The sequence below is a fragment of the Balaenoptera acutorostrata genome, chromosome 15 (genome assembly GCF_949987535.1).
Source record: "Balaenoptera acutorostrata chromosome 15, mBalAcu1.1, whole genome shotgun sequence".
NCBI lineage: Eukaryota > Metazoa > Chordata > Mammalia > Artiodactyla > Balaenopteridae > Balaenoptera > Balaenoptera acutorostrata.
This window is the reverse complement of record NC_080078.1, coordinates 75,513,608-75,521,825: the sequence shown is the minus strand read 5'-3', so window position 1 is coordinate 75,521,825 and position 8,218 is coordinate 75,513,608. Positions and strand designations below refer to the sequence as shown.

The 8,218-nt window shown below is 57.1% G+C and overlaps 1 protein-coding gene across 3 annotated transcripts in view; it reads left to right on the top strand.

Moving 5' to 3' along the window:
* The first annotated feature begins 1,200 nt into the window (after window positions 1-1,200).
* Window positions 1,201-8,218, top strand: part of CDH22 (cadherin 22) — a 124,051-nt gene continuing 117,033 nt past the window's right edge. For all 3 annotated transcript variants that reach the window (XM_057530117.1, XM_057530116.1, XM_057530118.1), the window contains exon 1: window positions 1,201-1,451. The gene's annotated coding sequence lies outside the window, so the exon portion shown is untranslated. The remainder of the gene's footprint in view (window positions 1,452-8,218) is intronic.

The window sequence follows — 8,218 nt, the reverse complement described above, 5'->3', positions numbered from 1 at the left end:
AGATGGAAATTAGGGAAGGAGGCAAAGGAGGAAGCAGGATGGGGTGAGGTAGAGCCTGGGTCCCTGAGGACCCACAGGACTCCAGGGGCCCTGGGGCTCCCTGCTCCCTCTTGGCCTTGAACTTCATACATCATTATGTGTCTGGTCAGTGACAGCATGGCAGGACAGAGGTATATGGGGGTCTTGGCTCCTCCTATCCTTCACCCCCTATCCAACAGCCCTGGGGGGGGGCTCCTAAGGGGACATCCAATCCAAGAAAAAGAATGGGTCTATGGAACTCATCGGTCCTAGCCCACCAGCAACAACCTCATACTGAGAGCTAAGGGGCCAGGGGTCTCCTCCATAAGGCCTCATCCTGGAGAGATGAGACTAGAGAAAGCCATGCAGCCAGCAGAAAGAAACTGGGCCAGGCAGAAAGACCTCAGGCAGCGGGCTAGCTGGATTTGAAAGAGATTGGAAAATCCACCTGCACGGTGTTTCAGGGCAGGGGAGGGGCTGGATGGGGGTGGGGGGATTTTATTGGGCGGCTCTGGGGGCCAAGGTGGCGCTAAATTTAGGATGGGGATGTCTTTCCTGTTTACTTTGTTGGTTGCAGGATGTCCAGCATCCCATCCCCCACCCCCAAGAGGAAAAGCCCCCGGGACACTTGACCTCGCACCTCCCTGGAGATTGGGCCCCCGGCCTCAACGCGCAGCGACTGCTTCTGAAACTGGCGGGTCAGTGCGGGGGTGGGGGGCCTTCTTGGCAGCCAGCCAGGGGCGGCCACTGGAGAAACCTGCCCCCACTCTCCACTGTGCCCCTCTCCTCTGAAGCCGGCCTCCCATAGTAGTGGGAAGAAAATGTGGAACCCTGGACGCAGTGAAGTCAAGTGGTGGAGAAGGGGCGAGTCTCAAACTGGGTGTCTCCAGAGGAGCTGCCAAGCTGAGAGGGAGACGGTGCCCCTCCTGGGGGCGCTCCCTTCGCGTGGATCTGCGGTTGGAAGGAGGAGGGGTACCGTCCCCCGGGGGTTCCTGGAACGAGGCCGCCAGTGGGACTGAGAGGCCGGCCCCTCCCGGCGGGGGAGGGGCGCGATCCGGGGGCGGGGGCCGGGGCTCCCCGGCTTCGGCGTCCCGGCCGGGCGACCGCCTGCGGCTCGGCGCGGCGCTGCGCTGCGGCCGGGCTGGCGCTGCATTCTCCGAGTCTCCACCAGAGGCTGCGGGAGCTAGGAAGGGATCCGTCCCTTGCACATTTCCCCCCTAGTCAGACACGCACACTCCCTCGCTCCCGCTCGCTCTCCCTCGCTCACACACACGCGCGCACACGCCGCCGCGGCTCCCCCTCTCGCGCCCGCTCTCCCTCCGGCTCCTCCGGGCGGCCGCCGCGCTCCGGACTCGCCCGCCCGCGCCGGGGCTCCCGCCCCACGCAGCGTCCCGAGGCTGCAGGACTGGGAGAGCCCCGGGCCGCTCCCCGAGGTAAGAGCGCGGGGTGCCGCGGGAGGGGCGGCCGGATCGCCGCCGAAGGGAGGCTGCCCAGCCGGGAGGGAGCCCCCTGGCCGGCGGGAGCCGCCCGGCAGGCGGCGCGGGGGGGGCGAGCCTCCCGCCGCAGGAGGAGCCCGGTTGCCCGCGCCCGGGCCCTGCGCGCCCCCTCTTCTCGGCGGGGCGGGCAGAGAGGGAGTTTCCCACGTCCAAACTTTCCCCGGCGCGGAGCCGAGCCGCCTGTCGGCCCGGAGCCAGCGGTCCCCGCCAGCCCCCCACCCCATCCGCCGCGCGCCCCGGAGCCTCTGGGACCCCCGCGGGTCGCCGGGTGGCAGCGCCGGGGGCCAAGCCCGCGCGCTGAAAGGGGCTGGGGAGGTGGCGCACAGCCTCGACACGGGGACGCGGACCCAGGCGCTCCCGGCGCCCCCCACTCTCTTCTACCAGGTTTCGGCTCCCGGGCCCCTCCCAGAGGCGGGGTCCGAGCCGGGAAATACAGCACGGCGTGAGTGTGTGCGCGGTGTGTGTGTGTGTGTGTGTGTGCGCGCGCGCGCGAGGTCGTGCCGCGTCCGGGGGCACCCAGAGGCCGACTTAAGCCGCGGCAACACGCGCGGCTGCGGCCACCTCGGGAGGAGGGGGAGAGCTGGCCCACGGGGACCCCCCCCGCCGGCCCCACCAGCGCGACCTCTCTACCCTGGGGCCGTCGGGCCGGTGAGCGAAGGGCAGCGCTGCCCTCTTCCCTTAGCATCTGGCTCCGGCCACACTGTCCCTTCAACGGAATAAGGACAGGGTCGACAGCCTCACGTCTAAAGGGAGCGTCACTTGGGACTGACCCTAGGGCGCCCGGGCGCTGATGAGGGAGTTGTGGATTGTGTGGGCGCGCTGGGTGCTGGGCGGCCCGCAGAGGGCACAGTCGGAACCCATCTTACTAGGGCCTCCGGACTTGACCTCCTCTCTCCATCTTCCCTGGGGCTGCCAGGCGCCTTCCCCAGGCGGGGCGTCGGGGGGTGGGGCTGGAGACCACCAGGCGGGGCTGCAGCAGAAGGAGCTAATCCGGAGTCCCTCGGGGTCTCCCCGAGCTGCAGGGGCACCCCCTGGTGGCGGGCAGAGAAGCCGCCGTTTGAAGCCGCCGTTTCCAACACTCGCGCTTCTGGGAACCCTCGTGTCTTCTCTACCACCCCTTTGGGGCTGGCCTAAGGTTGCCCAAACCAAGTCTTTTCTGTGTCTGATTCAAGCTTTCTGTGGGTCCCTGCGTCTGGCCAAGGTGCCCCGAGCACCGGCAGCGGCTCATCTGAGGGTTTTACCTGCTGCCAGCCCTTTGTCGGCCCCTCCTGCGAGGTTCTGGATCTTCTCCTCTTTCTCCCCCACTAGTCAGCGCCACTGCCCTACATCAGCATCACCATTGCCTTGGAACCCATAGGCTCCTCCCTAACCATCATGGCTCTCTGTCCCTCATTAGTACCCCATATATTTGTCTATCAATGCCCACTCCGTCCCCCTTAATTACCCCTATTCAACGGTCCTTTTGGGGATTCTGTCTCTACACCCATCCTTTGGTCTTTGCCCAGCTATGACCATTTCTCCTCCACCCATCTTCCATCCTGCCTGCCTCAGTTTCCCTCTGCAGCAGGCCCCCCCACCCCGGCCCAGCTACTTCTCCAGCCCCTATTCCTCTCTATCTCCCAGTGTCTGGGATGCTCCTCTTCCGTTCCTCCTGGAAGGAAAGGCCACTGTTGACAGTTTAACCCTGCTTCCTAGGGGTGTCTGCGTACCCACCTAAGACCACCCCCTCCAGTGCCTGTGGGGCAGGTGCTTTGCAAAAGCAGCCAGGTCTCTCTCAACCAAGGGGCAGCTGCCTTTCCTGAGAAGCCCTCTCAGCTGGCTCCTGGCGATGAGGAACCCCCTCCCCTATTCCTGACTGTGAGCACATTAGAGACCCTTGGACCCCGCTCTTTCCACTTTCAGAATCCCAGGTCACACGGTAAGCTATAGCCAGAGACAGAATAGGAACCCAGGTGTCCTGACTTCCAGGCCTTACCAATTCTCCTTATATGTCGGGCAGGTCTGGGGGGAGACGAAACAGTTTCCTGCCTTCACACTGCAAGCAGAACAAGAAGACCCCTGCTTAAATGAAAGAGGTGTTTAAGTGAGACCCCCATGCTCCTCCGCCAGTACCCAGGGAAAGCTGTTGAAATCCCTTTTGCAGAGAAGCCTAAATAACAGACACTGAGGACGCAGCTCGGCCCCTAAATGTTCAGTGTTCCCCCCGGCAAGTCCCAGCCCTTCTATAAAAAGTGTGTGTGCACGGAGGGGGTGGCTGTGATCTCCAGCCGTTTCAGTTGGTCTGGAATAATTGTGCCTAGAGGCAGGACTTCCAATTCACCAGCCATTTCCCAAGGCTCTGCTTTTTCCGAGGACTTCGCAGGAGCTCTGTGCTCCCCGGCCCTCTGAGGGGGGCTGGGCAGGGACCCCAGGAGCGCCTGTCTCCTCCGAGTCAGCAAAGTTTGGAGCAGCTAGTTTATTTACCACATGGGCGATAGGAGTCAGCCAATTAAATCTCCTTGCCTCTCTCTCTGTTCTTTTTTTTTTTTCCCCCCCCCTTTTTCTTCCATCAGGAAGCTCCATTCGGAAATGCAGCCTCAGGTATTCAGAGAGAAAGAGAGAGAGAGAGAGAGAGTGAGTGATTCCCGTTTATATAACTCAGAGCAGCAGCCAGTGCAGCTCGGCCTGGGAGGGGGTGGGAGCTGAGGATGGAGTCAGTGTTGTTCCAGGAAAGAGGAGAACATAAGGAGTTGCCTTGGGCTGGGGTTTCAGGCCTGGGGGCTTCCCCATCCTGTCCTGGGGCAACCCAAACAGGGCGCTAGGGATTGGGGACAGGGAATCCACCCCTGTCAGTCCAAGAGGAGACCCAGGCCTCAGGCCAAGCTCAGGAAGAAAAACTTCATGCCCCCAGAGAAGGTGGGTGTACCCTCCACGCCTCCCACCTCCCACACCCCCACGGGACTCCTCAGAGTGCCCTTAAGGTGGAGCTCTTGACTAGAGGCCTTTGCTTCCTGGAATCTTGTGTTTTGATATAGGCCTCTCTAGAGAAAGCCTAGATTTCTTTTTTAAACTATGAAGGACAGGCTCTGACCTCAACTTTTTCATCAGGGCAATGGGCATAATTGAATTTTGCCTTTTCTCCCATGGAGGAGACAAGGACTAACAAGAAACTTGTTTGCAAAATGGTCTGAGCTCTAGGTATCTGCCAGAGGGCATGTTTTTCTCATTGAGAATGATGTAGAGTGGCTGCCGGGACAGGGTGGATGGAGGCATGGCTGTTGTGTACAGTTGGGTAGGTTGTTGACTGTCCAAGGGGACTCAGTACAAGAGACTAGGGGCTGAAATCCATCTTAAGCTCCACTCAACAAATCAGGTGCCCTAAAGGCAGACTGTGTCCTTCCTTTGGAGGAAGGGACACCATTCTCTAATTTGCAAAATAGGTTTCATATACCCTCTGGCCATGGGCCTGTAGCACTACATGCCCCCAGAGGAGGATATTTTTTTTAATTCCCACAGAGTTGCCCAACTGGGGGTTAAGGATATACACACTACTTACTCTTTAGCCCAATTCTCTAACAGTGTGGACACCCTTCTGGATACGGGAGTCTGGGTCTGAACACATGGTGTGCAGGGACCTGGAGGGATTCCCTTCCTGCCCCATGTCTCCTTCCATACCCCATCAGCAGGCCCCTTCCTGCTGTCACATAGAGATTAAGATGGGAGCTTCTTGCTTCCTCATCAGACCCACAGCCTTCAGCCATCCACTGCTACTAGCTCCCTCTTTTGTGTAATATAAATAGCTGATGAAGAACATGGGCATTGGAGTCAGACCAGCTTGGATTTGTGACTTGCTGGCTGTGTGACTTTGGGAAAGTTACTTTGCCTCTCTGAGCCTCAGTTGCCTCCACTGTGAAATGGGGGGGGGGGAATGGTAATACCTACCTTATTGGGTTGTTGTGAAGATTACATGTGCATGAGTATGTATGATGCTTAGCACAGTGTCCGACACACAGGACACTCAAACAATGAAGCGGTTTTGTTACTGTTATTATCCTCTGTTTGTGTCCCTTGGTTTCCGTGGGGCTGAAGGCAGCTGTTCCTCTTGTTTGGTTTTGTGCATGACTTTGGCTGCCTGCACCCCTGCAGGAGGGTGAAGATGAGTCAGGACCACCAGGATCTGTCTCTGACCTCAGGATCCTTCAAGGGACTGGCCAGTGCCTGCATGTGGCTGGGGCATCAGAACACGTTCTAGATTCCCGGATTCATTTCCCCCTAGTCTCTACCTCTTTTCTCTTCTCCCGTCCATCCCACGATCCCTGCTCTGGCTCAGACCTCACTGGCTTTGCCTAAGCCGTTGTGGCAGCCTCCTCCCTGGCCTCCCAGCCTCTGATCCCCTCCCCACCGCAATCCCTGCTGCAGAAGAGCGATCTTTCGCCAACGCAGGTGGGATCGTGTCACTTGCTTGATTAAAACCCTCCTATGGCTCCCCATCGCCTACTGAATTAAGTCTGGACTCTGCACCGTGACATTCAAGGTCCTTGTAATCCGTCTGCATCCTCCTTTATCTCCCACTGTGCCTCCAATCCGACACTCCTGCATTCAGCCACACCTGCCCTTCTACCTGAATGCCCTTCCCCTGAAGATCTTTCAAAGCATTAAAGACCCAACTCAAATAGTACCTTGCATCCACCCAGCCGTCGTCAGTCTAACAGTCCATCCATTCGTTATCCAGTTTAAAATATAATTTTACACATCCATATTAGATGTTTACTATGTGCTAAACGTTGTGCTAAATGCTAGAGATACAACGGAGAACAAGCAGACACGATCCCAGCCGACAGGAATCTGACGGTCCTGGGAAGGAGACAGACAATTAAACAATTCTCATAAACCATGATAAGAGCCAATGAGGGGCCAGCATTTGCTTCCAGGAGGAAGTAGTGGTTAAGCAGAGACCTGCAGGTTGATTAGCAGCTATCTAGGAGACGAAGGGGGCGGGGCAGTGGGCAGATGGGAACAGGCTCCAGGCCAAGGAGTGCGAGGTCCAGAGCTGAGAGAGAATATTGGAGGAGCTGCAAGTTCAGTTGGCTGAAATGGAGCACAGAGAGCCTGGGGTCCAGGTGTTGGGGTTACAGGAAACGAGGCCAGTGAGGTGGGCGGAAGCCGGTCCTGTGGGTCTTGAGGGCCACGAGGAGGAGCTTGGACTGCATTCTGAGAGCCTTGGGGAACCACTGAGGGGTTTTCAGCAGGAGAGTGGCATGATGGGATTGCCTTGAGAAGCCTCACTTTGCTGCTAGATGGAGAACGGATTGGTGGGGGAGATGGGGTCCGGAGCTGCCAGTGGCCAGGTCTGGGGAGTAGAGGAGGATGGTGAGGTTGGAGGAGTAGGATGGGCAGGGCTGGGAGATTTGGTAGATGTGGGGGACAGGAGGAGTCCTTGTTTCTGACTTGGGAAGCTATGTGGGTCTCCCAAGAGGTGGAGACCAGCTGTGGACAGAGTGTATGTGAGATGCTGGTGGGACATGCAGTGGAGATGCCCGATGGACAGTTGTGCAGAAAAGACTGGGCCACCCTGAGAGTTCTAGGCCAGAAATAGATCTTTGAAGCCACAAGGATGGATGAGATCCCCCAGAATAAGTCTGTAGAATGCAAAGAACCTTGAGGGACCCTCAAATTTCAAGGACAGGTACATCCCAGGAAGCCTTCTCTGGTCCATCCAGGCACAGATGACTTCCATCTACACTGAGCCCCCTAGCAATTAGTTTAGGTTTTGTTTTGTTTTGTTTTGTTTTTCCTGTCTGCCTTGTATCATCGACTGGCTCCACAGTTCTTAACCAGGGGCGATTTTGCCGCCAGGGGACATTTGGCAATGTCTAGAGACTTCTCTGGTTGTCACAGCTGGGTAAGAAGCTGCTACTGGCATCTAGTGGGTAGGAGTGCTGAACACCCTGCGATGCACAGGACACGCCCCACAGCAAAGAATTATGCAGCCCCGAATGTCGATAGTACAGAGGTTGAAAAGCCCAGCCATGGATGAGAAGATCCTGAAGGCAGGCTCTGGGTTTTTTCCATTTTGGTCTCCCCAGGGTCTAGCATGGCATATGACATATGGCTCACTACCCTCACTGAACCAAATTTGGGCTTGAGGAGAGGGCCTCAGTCCATGCAGCAGTGAAGCCTACAGTGTTTAAGACCCAACCCTACCCAGGGTTGCCTGGCCCATCTCCAGCAGGCTGGACCAGCCCACGATACAGGATGGAGGGAAGGATGAGCCGATGGGGCAAACCTGCTGAAAAGCTGCCAAAGACCCCAGAGATTGAGGGCATGTTGCTGTGTATATTTTGCCAGCCTCATTTTTTCCTTGTCTTGTTAACTTCTGTCATTTCTTTATCTCCCAAGTGAATATATGTTATTTTTTTTTAACAGGCAAGTTACAGATAAACAATAGGAGAAACATGACAACCTACTGATTAAGAGCACGGGCTCTGGAGTCAGAGAAAGCCAAGTTTAAATCCTGGCTCTGCCACTTACTAACTAACAGAGTGAGCCTCTGTTTCCTCATCTGTAAAATGGTTTTAATGAACCTGCCTTGTAGGATTGTAGGGAAGAGTAAATGAGATGATATAGACAAAGGGTTTAGCCCAGGGCTGGGCTTGTAGGAAATCTTCAATACAGAGTCACTACATATGTGTGTGTGTGTGTGTGTGTGTGTAAATTTATATGTA